Source organism: Echinops telfairi, unplaced genomic scaffold (assembly GCF_000313985.2).
Source record: "Echinops telfairi isolate 266 unplaced genomic scaffold, ASM31398v2 ScPeMD7_2291;HRSCAF=2852, whole genome shotgun sequence".
Lineage (NCBI taxonomy): Eukaryota > Metazoa > Chordata > Mammalia > Afrosoricida > Tenrecidae > Echinops > Echinops telfairi.
The window spans coordinates 2,268,498-2,292,421 of NW_022106189.1; positions in this window are offsets into that span (position 1 = coordinate 2,268,498).

Consider the following 23,924-nt stretch of genomic DNA (forward strand, 5'->3'; position numbering starts at 1 on the left):
CTTCTGGGGGGAGGGGCAGTTGTCCAAGTAGCTTGTATGGGGGCCAAGCCCTCAGGCCCAGGAGGACTGGTCTTGTACTGCTGGTTGTGGGAGCTCCTGCCGGGAGGCCTTTAGAGGGAACCCATCTGACTAGGCAAGTCTCCTTAGCATTTTTCAGGCAAACAAGGTCTTTGATTTGCCTGACCCTAGCCAGAGCCTGTGCCCATTTGAGGGTTTCTGGTGGCTGACATGATTTTGATAGCTGTTTGTGGAAAAACCAATACCTGCCACGAGCATTTACAATGTACAAAATGGCACACAGACACATGATGCTCTTGCTGTCAGGTGGCATTGTGTTTGTTCCTCCTCAGAGTGACCCTGCATACGTCAGAAAGAAACTGTCTGACACAATGTATGGATGGATGTATTGGGATAAGAGCTGTAGGAGCCCCTAATAAAATTAGCTATTAAAAAAAGAAACAGTCTCGAATAAAATTATTTAAAAAAAAAGAAACTGTCCTCACAATTGTTTGTTTGTTTGAGACTGTTGTTTAGAGACAATCTATCACCTTGACTGTCTTCCTCTTTTTTGTAGACCTTCTACTTTACCAAGCCTACTGTTCTTTTTCTTTTTCAGGGACTGGTCATTCCTGATAACATATCCAAAGAAAATGAGATGAAGTCTTGCCACCTTAGCTTCTGGCTGTACTTTCTCCAGGACAGATTTGTTTGTTCTTCTGACAGTCCACAATTATTGCAATTTTCCCACCAACATTGTAACCCAAACACATCAGTTCTTCTCTGTCTTTAGGGCATGGTAATACAGCCAATGAGGGAAAGTGTGTGGATGGTGATAAAGAATCCCTTCTCTCCCTTCCACAGTGGCACCTCTGATCTTGGGCTGGTGGGGGCTGTGGCATTGGGACCCTCCTGTCACTAGAAATAGAGTGGTGCCGCCAGCGGGCCACCAGCTGCTGGCCACGGGAGGAATGCGAGAATGGGTGTAGGGAGGAGCAGAGTATCCAGGACTCTGGAGTTTTCCCCAGGGACGTGGACGGCTCTGGGCTCTGCGTACCAGTGGGCAAATCAATCTAGAGTGCTCTCAGAGTGCTCAGAGAACAAGCCCCGAGGTCCGTATGGAGGAACGCCTCCTGGGAAGATGCTGTTTGAGAGAATGACCCAAAGTCCAACGGAGCCCATTGTTTTTGTAGCATCGGAACGGGTTACTGTGGCTCTGCTCACCACTTGATGTGACAACTCGATGGGTCTGCGAGAACCTCCATGAACTGAAAGCCCAGGTGAGGGCCCGTCAGAGCCAGGGCACCCAAAGCAGAGGCTCCCAGACAGAGACTGGGCAGCAGCCTCACTGTCACTCACACCCTGTTTATGACAACTGCACGGCAAGAAACCAGTTGCCAGCAAACCACCTGACTCACACTGAACCCATGGTAGCAGAGCAGAATGGTGCTCCACAGGGTGTTTTCTGTGGCTGATTCGTGCCCCCCCTATCCCCTGAGAAGTCAATCACCAGCCCTTTCTTCCAACATACCTCTGGGTGGCCTCAAGCTCCATGCTCTCAGCCTAGCCCCCAAGCACGCTAATCATCAGTACCTCCCAGGGACTCAACTTCTCAAAAAGCCTGCAACTGAGCATTGCACACATGGAGCCCGCTGTAGCCAGGCGTTTTCCTGGCAGGCCGACGGGGAATAGCTTGCACCTTCTACAATGTTTAAGAGTGCACCTAGCAGAAAGGTATCTCACCCAGCCGCTGTTGACTCGTTTGGGCGCTGAGAGGAGAATAGCCCGGTGCTCTAGGAGCCACCACAGAGGACACTTCAGACGAAGGTAATGCCAGCTTCCTGGATACCATGCTGGGGAATTGGCTGCCTGCCCCTGAAGAAGCCTGACATCGAGTCTGGGGCTTGTTGGTGTGAACTGTGATGCACAGTGGTGGTTGAGTGGTGGAATTCTCACCTTCTTTGCAGGAGAGCTGTCTTCAATTCCCTGCCAGTCAGTGCACCTCACTCACAGCTCCTCTGTGCACGCAGAGACTTGTATGCTGTTATCATCTGAACAGGTTTTAGTGGAGCATCCAGACTAAGAGAGCCTAGGGAAAAAGGCCCATGATCGAATTCTGAAATGCATCACTGAAAACCCGGGGGACCACAGGCACCTTATCTGCAACGGGTCATGGTTGCAGGACTGTAGAGGAGGTTGCCAGGGTGGGGGCTGGCTTGGCATAGCCAACAACACAAAGTCGTCAGAACGGGACAACAAGGGCATGCGGCAAACATAGGGAGCTGTGGGTGGAGTCCTCCGTGGGGAGCATGGGAGGGGTCTCAGCCTAGAGGGAAGGGCAGCACAAGTTCAAACGGAGGTGGGAGAAGACGGGGTCTGTGGTTAGTCTTCCTGACAGCCAGTGCCGTGGGGGTTCCCAGCATGGAAAGAACAAAACAAAACATTGCTTTCTGAATATAGGAGAAACACAAATTTATCTTCAAACATTCGAGGATACAGGGAAGCATCAAGAAGGAAATAAAAACAGCCTGTAATCCCACCACCCAGAGCTGAACACTCCTAAAATATTTATGCATTTCTTTACCGACCTGGGGCATTTAGAGGTATTGTTATTTTGGTTTCAGAATCACGACTCTATTATACAGACAGTTTTTATTTTATATTGTGTTCTCCACTCCCCACCCCCGTGATATATTGTGAACACTTCCCGCGTCCTTACTGACTTCACATTTGTGTGGGTGACAAACCCATACATTGCATTTTATGAACGGCCCGTAATATTTAACCATTTCTTTCTCAGTAAGCCCTGAGTTATTTCTGTTTTATTTTTTCCACTTCACAAGGAACGTTGTGACAAATCCCATTTAGCAGTTTTCATTTCATACACTTTTGGTGCTTTGCTTAGTCTAGAAAGAATAAGTCATATATTGAGGCTGCTACATTTTTGAAGAGTTTGTCCCTCAGGGAAGTTGTCCCTGGGAGCCACGCTGTGGAGGGGAAACTTCTCCCCCAGGACAGAAGATGCTCTTTACAAAGTGACCCAAACAAAAACAACTGCCCCCACAAGCTCACGGTCATGACCAAGTCAATTCTGGCTCAGAGCAAGCCTATAGATGGAACTGTCTTTGGTGGATTCATAGACGGTAACTGTTAAGGGAGTAGAAAGCTTTCTCTTCTCCTGCGGTTTCAAAGTGCCGACGTTCCCATGAGCAGCCCAACACATAGCCGCTATGCCTCCAGGATCCCGCCTGACAGAAGAGACTATTTACAACTAGAGGTGCTTCTGTGGCAGAGGGTGAATACATTTTCATATGTCGATTGGCCATGTATATTTCTTCTCTGAATTATTTGATCATTTGTCCATTTTCTTTCTCTCTTGGGAAATGAGTCTTTGGGAGAGCTAATCATAGCATACAGGGACCAAGTGTCCAGCTGTCAGTCTGCTCCCTTCTGAGCGGGTCCAGAAACCAGGTGTTCTGGGCTTCAGGGGCTGAGGCCGACCTCGAAGTAAAGTTTAGGACCTTTAGAAAGCGGGGCCTCATAGCAATCCAAAAGGTATCTGCTTGCATGCATTCTGGATGGAAGATTCGCAGGACAACCATAATATCACTTGGTATGTTCAAGAAGATATATTGAGTGAGCAATGGAAAATTATCTTTGGTCCTGGTATCTGCTGAAAATGACATGCCCAGCAGAAGAAGGCATCCGGCCATCCCTATGGAGTGGTTCTTCATTATCCAAAGTAAGACATCTTGGCTTCCCTTGTGTTTTTCTCCCTGGATGAGCAGCTTGGCCAGTGAGGGCTAGGACGGGGTGTGAGGCGGATGTGACATGGCTTTGGGGACGTGTGGTTCTCTCCTGCGTGGGCGCGTTCTGTGTGTGCTTGTCCTGGGCCCACAGTCCATGCTGGACATGTCACGAGGGTGCTGAAGGCAGGTCTGGTCATTGTGCCCACACCCTTTTTCCTAGGGTGGCTACCCTATGTTTTTCATGTTTATACACGTGGGAGTGGGAAGTACTTTATTGGCTGGCTCTGAATTTGGGCTGCCTCTGATTGGCTGCATGGTAGGCTGCGGATAATTATTACCCTCATCCAGAGGGTGTTGGCAAGGCGATAATGCAATTAACATTTCCCGTTTTGATAGAGAATGTAGTGAAGGCAGGCTGACTTTCTGGAACCTCATGATCACTGATAATTAGGGGAAAGCCTGGGGGGAGCAGGGGGCTTCTTTAAACAACTGCCCCCTGATGCGTGTGGAGTGAATCCACCACTGCAAACAACGGCCAGGGCCCTGTAGCCGAGGGTCCCCCAGCCCCATCCCATTCTACCCTTTATTTTTAGTAAATGTGTGCAGCTAATGTGGCTAGAACCACTGGTGAGATTTCAGGAAATTTATTTAAAATTCAATTTGTACATCATGACTTTAAGCACTACTTTTGGGAAGTGTGTTTTGCATTATGCCATATCAGTTCAGGATTATGGACTCCGAGGGAATATGTATAATTTTTATGCACTATGTTTATTGGCACATTTGTGTTAATAGCCAATAAGATGATATTGCCATCTTCATACCGCGCAAGTCTCTGTGACTCCGTGTCTAATGAGTGGGGGCCTCGGTTCCTCTGAGGACCTGACTGGGGATGGGGTGCAGAGGCGCGAGGGGCTGGAAGGCCTGGGGAGGGAGCAAGAATTCCAATATTGCCTTGGTAGGTGGTGGCCACGATGCAGAATCGGCAGCCTGAGATGCAGGGAGGCGGGTGGGGTTTCATCAGGGGACTGAACCATCGAAGAGGCACTAATTTGCTCATATAGCAAAGTGACCTTCCTTTGGAGAGCGAAAACAATCCCAAATGATATTTACTTCTCAATTAAGTAAAGCCATGGCCTTCTGACTTTCCTCCAGCAACTCCTCTGCTCCCAAGAACTGGGGAGCTTGCATTTTGCAGTGAGTTCAAGGCAGAGGGTGACCAGAGAGCAGAATACGAGATGACCGACCCTCCAATCCTTCTCCAGCTCCTTTCTGGGAATTGTGAGTAAGGATTTTCCAAGGTGTACCTCATGCTTGTAGTGGGTTATGCTGTGTGATGTTAACCATAAGGTCAGCAGTTCAAAACCACTGTAGGATGAAGATGAGACTATCATCTACTCCTGCAAAGATTTACAGGGTTGGAAACCCACAGGGACAGTTCTACTCTGTCCTATAGGATTTCTAGGAGTCGTAGCAGACTTGATGGAAGTTATACGTGAGTACCTTGCATGGAAAAGACACCAAGAAACAGTGCGGCATCCATCACACTTATGCCAGCGCAAACCACACGAGTGCAAACTTGGCTCAATGGAGATTTTTTAAATGTCAAAACCAAAGAAACCCCAGTCTGCATTTTCTGTTCCAAGGAGTGTGTGTTGGTGATTAGGCGCCCGTGTCTCAGTATAGACAGCTAATAGTGATCTGCAGTTAAGCTAAGCCTACTATGGACTGATATTTTTACCTACACTGTCCAGATCCTATTGTGATTCCATTTTGTACCAAGTGAGGCTACCAGATTGAATGGGAACATGGAGAAGTGATATTGATGGATGATGTTGGGTTGTAATCCTCACCCTTATATTATCTGTGGATGAAATCTTATTTGGAAATAGGGTGTTCCTTCTTAAATTAATTAGATCATACTTAAAATAGGTGGGTTCTAAATCTAATCTCCTCTGAGTGATAGAGACACACACACACACACACACACACACACACACACACACACAGGGGTCAACAGAGAAACTGGACTTTTAGCTTCCAGAATTGTGAAAGTGAAATTCTGCCCCTTTAGAATATTCATGTCCTCGATTCCTGTTATAACAAGACTAAGAAACTAAGACACACATTTTTTGAAAACTGGTGGAAGAGATAGATACCTGACAGTTGGAGGAATTTCTAATGAGCTCCTGCGCCCCCTGGAAGGTCAAAACTTTCTTGGCTGGACCGTGTTTGATTCCGTGACCAGGGTGACCAGAGAAGTGTAGGGCTGAGTCTTGCCTTTGTCTCTAGGCTCTCAGCCCTATGAAGGAGCCCCGTGGGGGTCACACAGATGTGTGGATTTGTACCTTTTGAGGTCAGTGGCTTTTGTTGTCTGTGGGCAAGGGACTGCAGGGAAAGTCCCCTTGCAACCTGAAATCACACAAGCTGTTCCTCATCGCCCCAAAGAGAACCTTTCTCCTCTCCCACTGTGATCAACATATATTTGCCCAAGACTCTTCTTTCTTCTCTGTGCTGTTGTGTTGGGAAGAAAACCTCCAAGAGACTTGGTGAGAGGTGAGCCCCTTCTCAGGGAGAAGCTATAGCTTGCTTAATAAAAGAACCCTAAGACCAACCTGTTTTCAGCTAAAGGGCGAGGTCCATAATGATGACGATTCAGATGGCATTAGTCTGGCATTGGAGGAAGATTTTGTAATTCCACTCCGAATCCAAGATTATAAAAATGTTCATTTAATTTCACCTGAGGCTTTATGCTTTTATTTTGCCCCATTCAAATTTTGACTCTGGATTTTTTTTATGGTGGTGTAAAGTGTCTTGTTCTTTTATATAGAGGGTCACCATGATAGCAAAGATTGTGTCTCAGCTTAAGTGCACCGCGAGCATTTGGTTAACAGTTAGTTATACAATGATGGAATGTGGTAGCTATGAAATGTAATCAACCCTCATAATGTGTCTGATGTGATCAGTCTTGATCTAATCTAAGGGGGATTCAGGTGGAATGCAACACCTTAATCTGATCATCATTCTGAGTCAGTGTAAAAGGAGTCTACCCAGGGGTGTGGCCTACATCAAATATGTATGGATATCCTGGTAAATCTCTCTTCCTGTTCAGCTTGTTCTGAATCCTGCATCCAACTTTCATCATTGGACCTCCAGTTCTTGGGCTTTGAGTTAGCAGCCTACCATCTCATTTGCTAATCTTAGATTTGTCAGCTTCTGCAGCTCATAAACCAGCAGCTTGCTGACCAATCTGCTTATCTTGCTATCATTAGCTGCTGCGACTCCGTGAGTCAGGAGGAGCCTCCAGTCTGACCTCTGACCGACAGACTTGCCAACTTTTTTGGCTTTGCTTCTCTAGAGAGCCCAGTGTAAGACTTTTTGTACCAAGGTTGGTTCTAGAGAAGTAAAATTGCAAAGATGAGTTTTCTAACTTGGTTCTCCAGTTTAGCTCATCCTAGAGGCACTCATGACTCTGCCTCCAACAGTAATGAGGGGACGCCTAAGCTGTGGAATGAGGGGCAATAGAAAGAACAAAAGAGCACCACAAATAGATCAAATATTTTTGAGAAACAAGGTGGTTGCACATTGGCTATTCTTCTTCAATTTTGTCATAATTAGGCATATGTGAAAGTTGGTTGAGTGGTCCCACTATCACAAGATAAACTTGTGAAAGAGAGAAACGGCCTCATGGCTTTAGAGCGACAGCTCAAGAACGACATACAAGACCTGAAGGCTGGCCTATATGTCCCGAAAGAAAGCCTTGTTCCCTGGAGCACCAGACTTGCTACTGTGGAAAACCAAACCCAGACGGTCATAGCGGTAAGAATAGCTGCTTTACAAAGCCAATGGAACCCCAGCCTTGAATGGTGTCTGAAATGAAAGCGAGGGCATTGATTGGAAAAACAACAAAAACAAACCTGACAGGGTCCTGACACTTGGGATGTTGGCATATAACCAGATAACCAAGAAGATGAGAGCATCAAAATAAAAATCATGGCCATCGAGTCCATTTTAACTTACAGCGAACCTGTATAGGGTTTCTGAGGTTTTGTGAATATTTATGAGGATAGATAACTTCATCTTTGTCCCAAGGAGTGGATGGTGGATTTGAACTGCTGGCCTTGCAGTTAGTAGTTCAAAGCTTACTTGAAAAAGCCACCACGTCTCTTTTATCCCTAAATTCTGTTGAACCACTCCAGCCAACAGTGCCACCCCTCCCATCTAGCAAGATTACGACAGCATTGTCTTCTAATTATCAGTGAAATCACCATCCAGTTGAAGTATATTTGACAAGAATTTGTGTGGGAATGACTACACAAATAAGGGTGCGGGATAATTGTGCAATGAACCTAAAGTTTGACCAGCTTGAATTTATTGATCTGAATCTACTAAGCACAGATTCCTCATACAGTATTTTAGCTCAGGACATTAAGAGTGAACGTGTTTATTTGGCTGGTTCACTGGAGCAAGGATTTCATGGTGGGCTGCCTGTGTTAAATCAAGTTACAGTGAAAGACCTGTCGGTGCAATGTAGAAGAACGCATCCAAAGACTTTGAGAAATGGCATGTTTGAGTGGTTTTGTCAGGTTAGACCCTGTGGTAGTTATATAATCATGTATCAATTTGATAAATAGAGTGAAGGGGTGGAGTCTAGCCTGTCAATCAGGTCATAGAGCGATGGTTCTTCCTTGTGGGCATGGCTTTCTCAGAAGGAGTGTCCTCCCCTCTCTCTTTCTGCTTCACTTTCCAGTTGATGAGACATTTCAACTTTGAACCACCCTAATGGCAGCCAGAACACTGGAGAGGCACCCACTGCCATTGGATGTAAAGACTTTGCCCACTGGCCTGCGATCTTCCACACATCACTGAGTGTGGCTGTGTGAGTCTGGAGAGGGGTTTGTGGAGTAGTATTAGACTTATGGATGTGCTCTGGACTGAGCTGGGATGTGTTCTTGTCATCCAACCACTCCTTAATATTAAGTTCTTTCTTACACACATATGAGTGTCACTGAATTGGTGTTTCTAGTTAACCTGGCTTAACTAGGACCTACAGCTACACACACACACACACACACACACACACACACACACACGAGTGTGTCCCACAGGGTGCCCCATTCGCCACAATCAAGAAAATCCAAACCATTGTCATCAAGTCAACACTGACTCCTAGTGACCCAAAAGGACAAGTGGAGCTATTCCTTAGAAGAGTGAGGAACACATTTGTGGAGCCAACCCCAGCATCCTTAAGGACTGCTGTGATTGCTATTTGAAATTAATTGGGCAAGAGAGTCAAAAGCGTAATCAGAATAACCTGGTTTATAAGGATATTTGTCATTGACTGCTTAGACATGGTTTCCCTAGGAATGAAACAGAGAGGAAATCTGTTAAATATTTACTTGTCTATGTAACTGGAAGAATTCTAGATTAAATTACTGGCAATATAATTTGAATCACCAGAATAGAGAGTCATGGCCCCTTAATCCCAGATTTGAGCCACAACCTTTTGAATGAAGGGTAGGTCAGGTCTGCCAAAAATGTATACAACTAATCTTCGTCCCAGCCTTCCCCCAAAGGATCTATAGCCTTTTATAATAATGACTGGAGTCTTATCTCATGTCCAACTCATAGTGGGTCTACTGGGTTCCTGAACACATCCTGCAGTGATCCCCATTCCAGAATGCATAACTGGAATAGATGTCCCCAGCAACTGGTAGAACCCCCACATGAGATCCATGGCACATGGAGTAAGTACTATTACAGTAGAAAAAGACAGATAGAAGCTACCAGGATTGCCTTTACTTGGGAGAAATAAAACACAAAATCAATATTGAATTTTTGGAGGAATTGCAGAGGTTGCTGCCACTATCTAGAATGTAGAGGATGTAGGAGTGAGTGTGCCCACAATATACCCATTTAACTCACCTACGAGGCCTGTGAAAATGTCACATGGAACTTGGATCTGGGATTATCATAAATTTAATCAGGTGGTGACTCCCATTGAAGCTGCTGTTTCAGATATGCTTTTATTACTTGAGCTAATTAATACATCTTCTGGTGCTTACACCAATGCCTTTTCTCAATTCTCCTCTCAAAGGGTCACTAGAAGCAATTTGTTTTAATTTGGAAAAGCCAGTGATACACACTCATTCTCCTACTTCAGAGTTATATCAACTCTCCAGTACTATGTTAGAATCCAGTCTGCAGGGGTTTTGCCGTACCCTTCCACAAGGCATCACATCGGTTCACTCTTCGAAGACATTATGCCAGTTAAACTTGGTAAGAAATATATAAATTTGATGCACAGGATCTCTTTAGAGTATTGAAAAACAAGGATGTTAGTCTGAGGACTAAGGTCCAACTGACCCAAGCCATAGTATTTTCCGTAGTCTTATATGCCTGTGAAGGCTGGACATGGAATAAAGAGGGCCCAAGAGGAATCGGTGCATTTGAATGTGGTGCTGGAGAAGGACATTGAAAGTCCCGTGGACTCCTGCAAGGACAAACTGAAGGGTCTTGGAGGAAGCACAGCTGGAGTGCTCCTTAGAGGGGAGGGCGGTGAGACTGCCTCTTTCCGACTTTGGGCGTGTTGTCAGGAGAGACCAGCCCTTGGGGAAGGACATCATGCTTGGTGGAGGGGCAGCAAAAAGGAGGAAGGCCCTCAAGGAGATGGACGACACAGGGGCTGCAGCAATGGACTCAGGCAGAGGAGCGATTGTGAGGCTGGTGCAGGACGGGCCGTGCTTCTTTCTGTTGTGGATAGGGCAATGTGGGTTGGAAAGGATTTGATGGCCATTAGCAGCCACAAGAACAAGAAATATGTAGACTTATTGATAAGATATCTGTGTGCCAGGGGATGAGAAATGAACCTGATAGAAACTCATGTGACGTTTACCACGGTGCCATTTCTAGGGGTTCAGAGGTGCAGGGCATGTTGAGATAGTCTTACTAAAATGAAGGCCAAATGATTGCATCTGGAGCCTCCCATCATGAGAAAAGGAGGCACAATGCCCAGGGACCATCTTTTGGAATTTGGAGGCAACATCAATCCCCCATTTGAGTCTGCCACTCTGATCTATTTATCAAGTGACTCAAATAAGCTGCTTGTTATGAGGGGGCCCAGAACTCTACACCCATGACACATACAGCCAAAGAAATGTGTGGAGACCAGTTCTGCTCTGTGACATGTGGGGTCACCCGATGGCAATATGTGAACAGCTGACTAATAAATGGAATGACTGACATCTCTGAGGGCCTGAGCACAGAGCAACCTGGTACCTACTAGTTCACGCAGAGCTCCGTGTTCTCTCGGCCGCCCAGGCTGGGAGCAGGGGCGGCCAGAGCCGCCACACCAACACCCACTACTAATAACTCTCTGCAGGCTACCAGGACACCTCCAGCCGCTCGCGAGGCACATTACAAAAATAAGAAAGTTCGTACCCATTTTACAGCAGAGGCGTGCTGTCCAGGGCGCAAGGAAAAGGGGCTCAAGAGAAGGGGTCACCACAGCAGGGTGGAACGGAAGACGTGGATCATCAAGATGGCAGAAGTGACTGCTCATTTTGTTTTTAACAGAGATGGCAGAAGCGAGTCTGGGCCTCCCTTGGTTTCTCTCAGCCAGTTCCAGCCCTGTTGGGACTGACAGGCAGGGCTCGCCCTCCAGAACCCAGGTGGCCCAAAGGCCCAGGTTGTCAGACGTTGCCGGTCACTTCCCTCATGCCTGCAGAAAGCCAGCATCTTGTAGACCCTCCAAATTTCCCCCTTTTAAAAAATTTCCAATTGAATAACTGTATGTAGGTGTTTTTTTAAGACCCCATAGTGTTTGCAACAACCACTATGGCTCTATTATGATAATACAAGAAAGTTGCATTAAGAAATAAATGCATTTTAAGGTTTTTTCCCCGGCAACATAATGTAAGGATCATTCTGCATGTTGGTACTAAAGAATCAAAAACAGTTTAGTCAGTGGATGTGAACACTGTTTCTTGTCATCCAGTTAATGGATCTACTGTAGGATTGTGTTCCTTCCAGCTCTGCTGCCGTACATCAATGAAAAATTATGTTTTCCCCCTCCGTGCTACAACACCCGTCATCTTTATAGCCAACACAGTCCCCTTCAAGTCATGTGGTGTAAAATGCCTACCGTTTCTCAGCCCCCTCTCCTCCCCGGCGTTTACCTGGTTCTTGGCAATCGAGGGTCAGTGCTTCCTCTTATTAATGTTCTGTGTAATAGAAACCAGCGTGCTCGTGTTACTCAAGTGGAAGCCCGAGCAAACAGAGCCTCTTAGTGCACTGAGGGCAGACCGGGAGCTGGCTTTATTTGTTTAACCCTCTTTGTTGACTGGGTCTCCATCTGCCACAAGCCCTCCTTGCATTTAGAGCAAGCCTGTCTGCCCTGCGCCGAGGAGGCACTTGCTCTGAGGATGGGGAGAGACAGCGTGGTACCCCCTTCCAATGAAGATCTGATCTGATCCCTGAAAAATGTATTCTCCCAGCCAGGAAAATGTCACTGGCTCCGAGGTGGCATGGTGTGGCTCTGGCAAAGTATCTGAAGATGAATGAGCCCTTAGGGCTATGGAGCTGCTGGGAGTGTGAGGGCACTTTTGGCCACGGTGACCATCCCTTTTCCTTTTGGCCCAGAGATCTACCCCAAATCCACAAAGCAGACACCTGGATGGTCAAGCTGGGTAACTTCACTCCGTGGAATGGGCCAGTTGGGGTCCCACCCAATGGTGACCATGTGGACCATGTGACCCTACATCACCAGGTCCTCCACAGTAAGCGGGAGTGGTCATGGAGACAGCGAGAGCGTTGCTGTAGATCGGACTCTGGTCCAGGGCATCCGTATGTACAGCAGTCCGCAATGCTGCCCGGTCCTGTGCGTCCTGCCTGGGATCACTAGTATGTTGGGCCAATTCACCACACCTGGCATCTCCCTCCTCTTCCCTGGCCCTCCTCTTCACCAAATGTGATGTCCTGCAGCAACCGGCCCCACAAACAGGCTGATGTTGTGTCCAAACAAGCGAGTTGGGGAACATGCTGTTGTGACCCATGTGGTTAGACTTGATCTCCGTTGGAAGTAGACTGCTAGGCTTTTCTTCCCAGGATCTCTCAGTCTGGAACCTCCTCTTAGACCCTTGCACTGTGGTTGAGCTTGTTAAATGACAGGTGGCAGAGCTTCCTGTATCCCAGCAACACACACACACACACACACACACACACCACCACCACCACCACCACCATGTGACAAGCTGACACGTGGATGATGGGAAGGGGTGATCGAGACTTAAACAATAAATAAATAAAAAGAAGAAGAAGAATCGGCTGACTTTTCAATATTTGGTTAATTGGATCGGAAAGCAATGTCTGCTTGCCCAAGCCCGTCGGGTCACACACAGGTTGCCCCTCTCCATGTGCAGATTTGCCCTGGCCGGGTTTGCTGTGCAACCTTACCCTGGCTGCAGGGCAGGGGCCGCCTTCTGGGTGCCTTCTCCCCTTCCTCCCTGACGGCTGCTTCTGAGCCCGAGGACAGCCTGGAGCAGAGCAGCAGGAGTCCCCGCCTCTGTGGGAGCCACGCCACATGGAAGAATGTGGGCACACACCCACTTCTGTCCAGAGGTTCTTCCTAGCTCAGGGGGTCTCAGGAGGCTATGGGAGCCTGGGCGCGCACCGTGCGGCAAACTTGAAGTGCCATGTGGGAAGCACTCAGTGCTCACTGCCACTGAGTCGATTCGGACTCACAGTGACCCTCTAGGACTGGGCAGACCTTTCCTGTGGGTTTCTGAGGCTGTAACTCTACGGCAATAGAAAGATTTGCCTTTGGAGTGGCCGGTGGTTTTGAACGGCTGACCTTGGGGTTAGCAGCTCAACAAGGACCAACCATGCCACCAGGGTTCCTCTGGTGTTGAAAGAATAAAACAACCAAAACCCCATGGCCATTGAGTTGATGGTGATTCATAGTGATACGATAGGACAGGGTAGAACTGGTCTTTGAATTACAGGCCTTAAAAGCCCTGTCTTTCTCCCTCAGAGTGGTAGGTGGTTTCGAACCACTGGCCACCATACCACTGGGGCCCTTGGGTGTAGAAAGGAGGGCCCAGGGAGCATCACCTGCTGTGCCGTCCTGCGTGTACCTGGACTTTCTGCAGAGGAGATGCTGCCAGAGCTGTGGCCTTTGTTTGCCTTTGGCCTTGCTCAACTCTGATCATCTAGTGTCCTGTTTGAGCCATGTCCTCCTCCTGAACTACACCCTGTGCTCCTTAGGGACAGCAACTGGCCTTTCCCATGTGTTCTGTCATTGCCTACTGCCTAGTCCTGGGCTCTCCAACAGCAGAAACTCCATTTAAGCAACTACTTTCCTGGGGTTGGGGTGTATGTGCGTACGCACTTACGGGTGAGCTGCTGGTCTTAGAGGGGAAGGAGGACCAAGATCATTTATTTCTTTCAGAGCCAGCACTGCCCAGCACATGGGCAGCTCACTGGTCTATGGGCATGGTGCCCGCAGCCCTGGAAAGGAGGGCAAGGTCCTGAGGAGAAGCAATCCAGTAGCCATGCCATTTGCTCTGTGGGGCAGCCCACTTTTCAGAAGGAGGACGGTGGGCAGCCTGCTCTTCAGAACTGGTGGTGCCAGAGGCTGACTGTGCTGCCCTGTCAACTTTCGTGGGGTTGACCCGGAGTGTTGGCATCGTGGCCTCTGAGGGGCCATGGCTGCTATCTGTGGAGGCTGGGGAGGAGGAGTGGGGAGGAGCGGGGCCAGGGCCCAAGGGCAGCGGCAGTGGTGGGGCTCAGTATCTGTCTGGGTGAGAGCGTCTTCCTGCTGAGCTCACAGTGTGCTGTGTCCCAGGCTGCTCGTGTGTCAGCAAAGTCAGAGAGGGCCCTGGAGGGTGGCCACTTGTCCCATTTCCATGTTTTGGTTTCCAAAGGTGACACAAATTGCTGGGTGGGCAGGGTGTGCCAATCGGCTCTCTGGCTTCTGTGTGGTGTCCACTCTCAGCGGCTGATGACAGCATGGGGACCTGGCCTAATGCCTTTCCCCGGAACATGGTGCAGCATTGCTGTGGGCTGCCGTTCCACGACCGGATCCCAGCGCAATCAGAGGTGGCCGCCTCTCGCTGCCCGCAGTGTGGGTCTTTATTTACAGAGCCTGGTTGGAACTCGGAGTATAACTAGGGCACCGGCTGATATTGCGGTGGGGCCTGCTGCTCCGGACAGGGATTTCCCACTCTCACGGCCCTGGAATGAACTGGTGGCCCTCTGCCTCCCTATAACACTTTCTCTGGTTCACCGGCAGATGACATCCCCTCCAACTTGGCTTCCCCGCCTGCCTCTGCCCCTCCTCTGCCCCTCAGAGCTGTGTGACCTTTGGGGTCAAGGTTGGTAGAAGGGACCCTGACCTTCATCTCTGTGTCCTGCAGTCCAAGCAGAGCCTGCTGTGCATATGTCCCCTGACCTTCTAGCCAGAGTGACAGTGGCACGGAGGGTGGGGGTGGGTGAACACAGCACATCAGTCCTTCATCGAGTTCTGTTGCATTGTGGGTGGCCCAGCACTTCAAAAACCCAACCCCAACTCCCTGCCATCGAGGAGCTTCTGACTCACAGCAACCCCATCCGCCAGGGTAGAGCTGCCCTGGGGCGTTTCGGAGACTCGCTTTTTACAGGAGTAGAAGCCCTCACTCACTTCTCTTCCTCAGCGCAGGCAGGCAGTGGATTTGAATGGCTAGTGTAACCACGTTGCTTGTGCTTCGTGTAACCACTTTGCTACCAAGATTCCCGGCAGCCCTCATCTATCAAACATCAAGAGCACACACCCCTCTCCCCTCATTCCGCCTTGCCCTTCAGAAACCTTCCTGACTCCTGTCATTTTCTGATTTCCCCACCCAATGGTTCATCCTCAGGCATCTCTGGTTGCAGGCTGGAGCCCCAGGTTCTCTTCCTTGTTTGGCGATGCAGACTTGTGAGGAGGCCCTTCAGTGGGGCCCGTGCCCAGGCAATGCTGCAGGGAGCCTCTGAGCATGGGCGGAGGGAGCAGCTGTGGACTTAGGATGGCCTTTGTTGGCCCTGCTGGGGTGGGGATTTGCATGTTGCATGCCTGGCTGCCTGAGTTGATCCCATGATCTGTGCTTCCCCCTGGACCCCCCGCCCCCAGTCCCTGTTCAGCCCAGCAAAGCCCCAATCAGGGAACACCCAGTATCTCAGCGTCCCCTGTGCAGCAGGGGCCAAGCTGCCTTTCTAGAAAAGCTTTGAGCTGAAGAGAAGCTCTGCTCCTGCCTGTGCTCCTGCTGGGGTCTCTTGCAGGGCCGCCCCAAGAGAAAACGCCTCATTTCCTGTCAATTGGGGGTTCACAGGACAAGGTGGGCTGGGGGCCCTTCCAAGAAGAACAGAACTTTCAGGAGTTGACTGAGCTTATTGACTTAGCCAGTCTGGGGAGGACGGTCTGGTCCTGCTACTGTCCTGGGACGTCCAGGGAGTGTGGTCAGGCTGTTTTGTCTTAGGGGTGCAGGGGGTTGGGGTTCTGGTTCAGACTACGCAGTGAGTAACTTCCCCGCCCCACCTTCCTAAAGGTCTATTGTTGCAACCAGCTTGGTGTGATCCAAGCAAGTCCCGCATCCTCTCTGTGTCTCAGTGGCTCCTCTTACCCTAGAGAGAAGAGAAGTCTCTCTGGAACTCGAGGACAAATACAAGGAGACACTTTACCGAATACAAGGAGACACTTTACTGCTTTGGAGAAGAAAGGAAATCCAGAGAACTGCTCGTCACCAGAGAGCCAGTTCTGTGGGCTGCAGGCCAATGCATTGGTGGGTTAGTAGGTTCTTGGATCATTTGAATCAAACTCATTCATCCATCTCTTCCATCCACTGTCCTGTCTTATCCCACCCCATCCATCCATCCATCCATCCATCCATCCATCCATCCATCCATCCATCCACCCGTCCATCCATCCATCCATTGTTAAGAATGCTGGACACCATATAGGGGTGCAAAGATGTCTGTGATGCTGCCCCTCTCCCACAAGACTGAGCTTATCAAGATCAGCTTGCTTTACCTGGTACCCTGCTCTTTCTGAGTTTTGTGAAAGGGCGGTGACACAGCACTTCCTCATGGTTGCTTCTGGTCTAGGGAAGGTATGCTGAGTATTCCAGTCAGCTCTGGCTGCAGGGATTGGGAGAGGCTTGAGGACAAGTTTTCCAGCTTTGCAATTACCTCAAGAAGTCGATGTCCAGCTTCCTGTGAAGTGGGTCAGAGATGGGAGCTAAGAGGATGTCTCTCTGTAGGACTTTCCCTGGAAAAGGACTGGACATTGAGCCCCTCTCACTCAGGAGTGTCCTAGCCTCCCCTTTCTACTGCCTCTGGCCCAGGAGGCACTCCTGCCTGCTATCTGCAGGTCCACTTCCGTGGCCTTCAATGCTGTAAGAACATGTCCAGGGGAGGGCCAGTGGAGGCAGGAATGTGTGAGAGGGCAGTTGGAGGTTCCACTGGTGGAGCAGAGGGTTGGTCTGCTGGACCCCTGTCCCAAGAAAGCTTTGGGGTTAGCTGGGGAAACTTGGCCCAACTTAATGAGAACAGCAAACAAAGTTGTGGGGCTGAGTGATTGGTATGCATTGTTTTGTTTCGTTCATTAATTCCTGCTGCCATTCGGATGCAGGGATGAACAATAGCAGGGGCCTGTACAGATCAATACCAGATTGCTGATAGTGCCTATCTGTTCTGGGAGCAGATTATTTGATAAATGGCGTGGTCCATACGTTTTGACAGGTGTTCACTGTACAGCTCAGACCAAGCTGGGTTCCTGGAGTCCCATCACAGGAAGCCAGGGAACAGAGAGGATATTTCCTTTTTTGGTACAAACCTATCTAGAGTTAGTTTCTTTGAAGCTATAGATAATAAATTTCTAGCCATCATAGGAGGGAGGGGAAAGAGAGGGATCGGGCTGGGGGTATTAGCTGAAGTCCATTACAGGCCTGGGTTCTGATAGCACAGTGTGATGGTGTCTGCCCTGAAGGCAGGAAAGCTTCCCACAGGTTAGCTGGTTTACAGGTGGCAAAGGCTGCTGGCTCCCCATGACCCTGAGGGTGGGGCCAGGGAAGCCAGCCACTGCAGCGGGGGGGTGGGTGGGTGGGTGGGGGGCAGTGGCATTTGGATGGGACTTCAGGGGAGGAGTGAGGGAGCCACAGGGCAGTGCCTAGGACTCTGATGGCATCGGCCCCACTTCCTGCGTGAGGGTGGGTGGTTGGCCCCTTCAGTGGCTCTGTGCTTGTTTTATTTCTCCATCTGTTCCTCTGGAAGTGGATTCACACTTGGCTTCCGTGTGGTTGCTGGCGGCTGCCTTTGAGTGGCTTCCAAGGGCTGCAGAGCAAATTGGTGCCCGGTCCTGCCCCATCTTCCCGACAGACCCTTCCTGGGTATGCTCCAGCCCCCACAGCAGCCGCTGGGCATGCTGGGTGCCTGCCAGCTCAGGGGGCTCATCTTCCAGCACTCTGCCAGATGATCATCCATTGGGCTCCACTGATGCTTCCTGAGAAGGGTGCCAGGCCTTTCTTCCTAGTTAGTCTTTCTTAGTCTGGAAGTGTTGCTAAACCCTGTTCGTGGGGGACTCTGATGGTATTTGAAATGTTAGTGACACCGTTGCTAGCATCATAGCAGCACATGAGCCACCACAGGATGACACACTGACAGATAGTGGTGGCCTGCTTATAGGACTATGCACTGTGTGTGGAAGTTTAGCCAATGTTGGGGTTTTTCTAATTTTGGCCTGCCCGAGAGGTTGTGCTGCTGAGTGGCCCCAGCTGTTGCCTCTTCTGTGTCCCTCAGCACCTTACACAGACAGGGCCAGTCACCCTACCAAACCCACCAAACCCATGGCCCACAATTGATTCCTAGAGCTAGATATGGGTTCTAAGGCTGTAAATCCTTTTTTTGAAAAATCATTTTATTGGGGGCTCATACAGCTCTGATCACAATCCATCCATCCATCCATTGTGTCAAGCACATTTGTACATGTGTCGCCATCATGAGTTTCAAAACATTTTCTTTCTACTTGAGCCCTTGGTATGAGCTCCTCATTTTCCCCTCCCTCCCTAATCCTCCCTTCCTCCCTCCCTCAAGAACCCTTGATAATTAAAAAAAAATTTTTTTTTCATGTCTTACGCTGACCGATGTCTCCCTTCACCCACTTTTCTGTTGTCTGTCCTTCTGGGAGGGAGATCATTGTGATCGCTTCCCCCTTTCTACCCCCACCTTCCCCTTACCCTCCTGGTATCGCTACTCTCTCATTATTGGTCCTGAGGGGTTTATCTGTCCTGGATTCCCTGTGTTTCCAGCTCTGATCTGTTCCCATGCTGTGGTCTAGTCCGATTTGTAAGGCAGAACTGGGGTCATGATAGTAGGTTGGGGGAGGGGAGCATTAAAGAACCAGAGGAAAGTTGTGTGTTTCCTCGGTGCTATACTGGAGGTTGTAAATCCTTATGGGAGCAGGGAGCCCCATCTTTTTCCTGTGGAGCCACTGGCTCCTGGAGTAGCCACCCAAATCAAAGCATACTCATTGCCACTGAGACTCTTCTGGTGCATAGTGCCCGTAGAGACAGGCCGGGGCTGCTCTTGTGGGAACTTGAGGCTGAAAATCTTTAGGGCAGCAGAAAACCTCGTCTTTCTCCTGAAGAGTGGCTGGTGGTTTGGAACGGCTGACTTTTCAGTTAGTGGCCCAGCTCATAACCCACCACGCTGTCAGGGCTGCTGGAGCAAGCATCCAGAGGAGGTCAGATCCGTTTCCAGAGTGTGAGCGCAACAGAGACCAGAGAGCACCGACCACTAGTGCCTGGGCAGGCATAAGATGGGAACCCGGGCTCAGGCTTGTTCCGTACAGCCCCTGACTGGGCAGTCCTGCAGAAAACAGAGCACTCTGGGGCAGGAGTGAGGACGAAGCACCTCAGAGGTGGAGTTTCCTCTGCGGTGGACAGAGTGCTCCTTGAGGGGAAACTGAGGCTCTGGAAGAGGAGCCGTGGCCTCATGCAGCTGCCTTGCAGGCACCCACGGGGAAACCTGGTGGGCTCCTCACTGCACTGTTCTTCCTGGCAGGAGCTAGCGGCGATGGTGGGCAGCAGGAGGCTGGCTGGGGAGCATTCCACCTGCGTTAGTTACCGAAGCAAAACCCCGACCCCACTGCTGTCGAGCTGATTCCAATTCACAGCGACCTGATCAAGGATTTCCAAGACGGTGAATCTTTACGAGAGCAGCCAGCCTCCTCTTTTTCTCCTGGGGAGCCACTGGTGGGTTTGAACCCCTGACCTTGTGGGTGGTGCTTACTTGGCAGCATGTCCAGAATTCCCTGAAGTCTGATCCTTCCCCAGGAGGGACACTGGGAGGCCCTGAGGTGCCCCTCTTCCCCAGAGCTGACTGCTGGATGAGAAGCTGTGCTGTGGGGGATGGTGGTCTTTGTGGCTGGGCAGGCTGGGCATGATCTATGGAATGTCAGATGTTGTATTTCAGACGTTGCTTTTTAAAATCTCTAACAACCTCCAAAGAAATGATTTGACATCCTTAAGTTCAACACTGGGCACAAATAAAGCTTATGGAAAAATTAACATAAATCATTAACATTAATTATGGAGGGTTATTGATAGCCATATGCAGGAATGTAGCACAGTCCTGGCCAGGAATTCAGGGGGCCATATTTCTCTGAGCTGTCCCGGCCAGCTTCCATACATATGGAGGTGGAGGAGGCTTTCTTTCCTAATAATCTTCTTCCCCTGGACTCTCAGGGCTGCCTTCTTCAGCTCATCCCCTTCCCTGGCACAGTAGCCCCCTCGCTCCATTGCCTTTCCCTCTTCCTCTTCTTCTTCCTCCTTCTCTACACCCCGCCCCCCACAGCTCCCCCCTCGGAAGCTAGATTCTTAGTCCAGGTCAGAATCCATCAACATCTGTGACTGTCATCCACCATGTGACTAGGGGGGGGGGGGCAGAACAACTGGGTGACAATTCGTGCTGGGTGGCCTCCATTGATTGGTCTCAAGTTGGTAGCCTCCACTTTGACTTACACATCCATCTCTGAGCCTGAGAAGTGTTGTCCCCCACCCCCTGCTCCCACCTCGCCACGTGGATGCTGCCACACGCATACCTCACCATGAGGAAATGTGCTCTCACAGCTGGGCATGCAGAAGGTGAGACTCTAAGAAAATTTAAAAAAATAACTAAAAGGAGATGAGAGCATGGAGCAGTCTTCTAATCATTGAAAAGTGATTACTCTAATCATTTGGAAAGTGGATTTCTTATAAGCAGGGCAAATGTTACCTTCATCGAAACAGGACAAGGAGAGATTCCACTGGTCTGACCCCCCCCATAGGCCTCTCCAACCACAATGCGATTGTGGTTGCATTTCTGGGAGCATAGTGCAAAGAAGAGCGGAGGTGATGGAAGGAGCTCAGGCCTGACCCAACCACACGGGGAGGCACTGTGGTCGGTCTCGGTCAGAATAGAGTTAGCTATGTGGGCCCAAGGTTGTGTGAAGAATGAACAGAGAGCACTTCGCTCAGACCAGTGAACACCCAGGGGACCATGGACTCTGGCTTGTCAGAGTTGAAGACGTTTTGGGGACAGAGGGGTCAGAGCGCTACCCTTGCCTGTGCTAATGTGCTGAGCAGATTTCCCATGCCCCTGTGGGTTTCCGAGACCGGGACTCTCCATGGGACAGGCAGCCTCATGTTTTACTTGTCGGGGGGATAAACCACCCAACTGGCTGCCATAGAGCCAATGCTGACTCACAGCGACCCCGCTGCTTCTGAGACTGTAATTGTTTAGAACTGTGATGGTTTATACCAGTGGTTCTCAACCTTCCTAATGCTGTAACCCTTTCATACAGTTCCTCATGTTGTGGTGACCCCCAACCATAAAATTATTTTCATTGCTACTTTATAACTGTAATTTTGCTACTGTTATGAATCTTAATATAAATATCTGATATGCAGGATGTCTTTTAATGGCTACAAACTGAACACAATTAAACATAATTAACGCATAGTGATTAATCATAAAACAATATGTAATTATATATTGTAAAATATTGATGTGTTTTCCAATGTTCTTAGGCCACCCCTGTGAAAGGGTTGTTTGACCCCCCCCAAAGGGGTCATGACCCACAGGTTGAGAATGCTGGTTTAGACTATAACTCTTTATGGGAGTAGAAAGCTCAGTCTTGTGCGGAGCTGCTGGTGGCTTCGAACTGCCAACCATGCTGATCGCAGACCAACGTGTTACCACCATATTAAGCTTTACATAAGGGATTTAAGTAGAAAGCCTTTGCGTTTCTTTCCATTTAGTATTCTGTGCCCCTGTAACCCATTGCCTCAGTCCATTCTGACGTGGAGCGATCCTCTAGGACAGAGGAGAATTACCTCCTAAGGTTCCCCTGGCTGGAGACAGCCATAGTTTTCTCCCAGGAAGCGTTTGAACCACTCACATTATGGTTAGTAGTTCAATGCTTAACTACTATATCACTAGGGTCATCACTATGCCCCAGGTCACTACTAATAAACGTTATTCTCCATATGTTTGCCTATTCCAGATATTTCATATAAGACAATCATATACTATTTCCATTTGGGTCTGATTTCTTTCACTCAGCATAATATTTTCAAGAATTATCCCCCTTGGACCACGTATCAGGACTTCCTGTCTCTTTCTACCCAAAGACTACTCCATAGCAGAATGGTTCAGGGGCGGAATTCTTGCCTTCCGTTTGATTGACCCTGGTTGAATTCCAGGTCAATGCACCTCATGCCCAAGCAACTCCCATCGGTCAGTCGACCCTTGCATGCTGCTAATGTGCTGAACAGATTTCAACCGAGCTTCTAGACGAAGACAAATGAAGCAGAGAGACCTGGCAATCTATAGCTGATACCAGCCAATGACGCCTGCACCAACACAATGAGCCGATCTTCTTGCTCATGGCAGGCCGTGAGGCAGGGCCCAACTCTACGGTGGTCCATGACTATAGTCGGATGGACCCACATTTGGCTTGTCCACTCATCTGTTGATGCGCATTGAGGTGGCTTTCACCTTTTGACCAATGGTGATCGATGCACGAGTATCCCCGCCTTGCTCTCTGTTCTTTTGCGTCTGTGCCGATGTAGGCACTGAAGGCCTGGGTCATGTGGTGCGTGGTTCTCTGTGGAACTTTGGGAGGGCCCAGAACCCAGGCATCTTTTATTATCCCCTCTGCCGTCTTTCACCCGAGGGTCTGCAGACTTGAAGCCTACAGGAACTCAGTTTTCTGGAGGACGTTAAAGGAGGGAAGTGCACATGACAAAGAGCTCTTTTCCTGCTGCGCCTCTGCATGAGGCAAAAACTGGGAGCACAGGAAGGGCCACCCACGCACCTGCCTTTAGTGCTAAATCTGCAACTGTGTACCAGACCTTGCACCAGCCTAGCAGTGCTCTCATTTTACACACACACACACACACACACACACACACACACACCCCTTGCAAATGGTGGGAATATGGGCAAACACGTATGGGAGATTGCTTCATGCTGGTCATGTGAGCGCTCACATGACCCACCTCCTGCAGGACTGTCCCCACTTCCAGAGCTTGTGGACAGTTGCTCCGAGGCTCCTAATGCTTGGGAGTGGCATTGCCGCCAGGCATGGCTGGGTCCCTTAATTTCATGCTTTAAAAATACGTTGGCTGACCCCAGGCTAATTCTGATATTTTAGTCATTTGTGTGTCATGACTCAGTAGTCATTCATTAAGTATAGTGCTTTTCACATGAAGGACTGAGATGAAAATTTTTCTTAATGATGACAAGTGATGTGATTTAGCTTTATTTCTGTTGTATCATGGTGCCCATGAGCCTGGCTGTGACTCGGGATCTATCCCTGGCGCCATTGTCAACTCCTCTTCTCCAAGGCTCCCTGAGCTACTTCACGCTGGTCATCTGGGTCTGAGTTGCCCCCACTGTGATCCTTGGTCCTTTTGGGTTCTAGCTGCTTGACCCATCAGAAGAAGGACTCTGCAGTGGGCACCTGCTCTGACGTAGGGGTGCCCTGGAACGCATGGGTGGCTGCAGCTCTTCATCTTGGGGTTCGTGGCCACGAGAGAGGCAGGCAGAGGGCCTGCGGACGAGCCTGCAGATGGATGAGGCTGTTTCTGCTTGCAGCCCCTTGTCCAGGCCTTGCTGCATTGCACG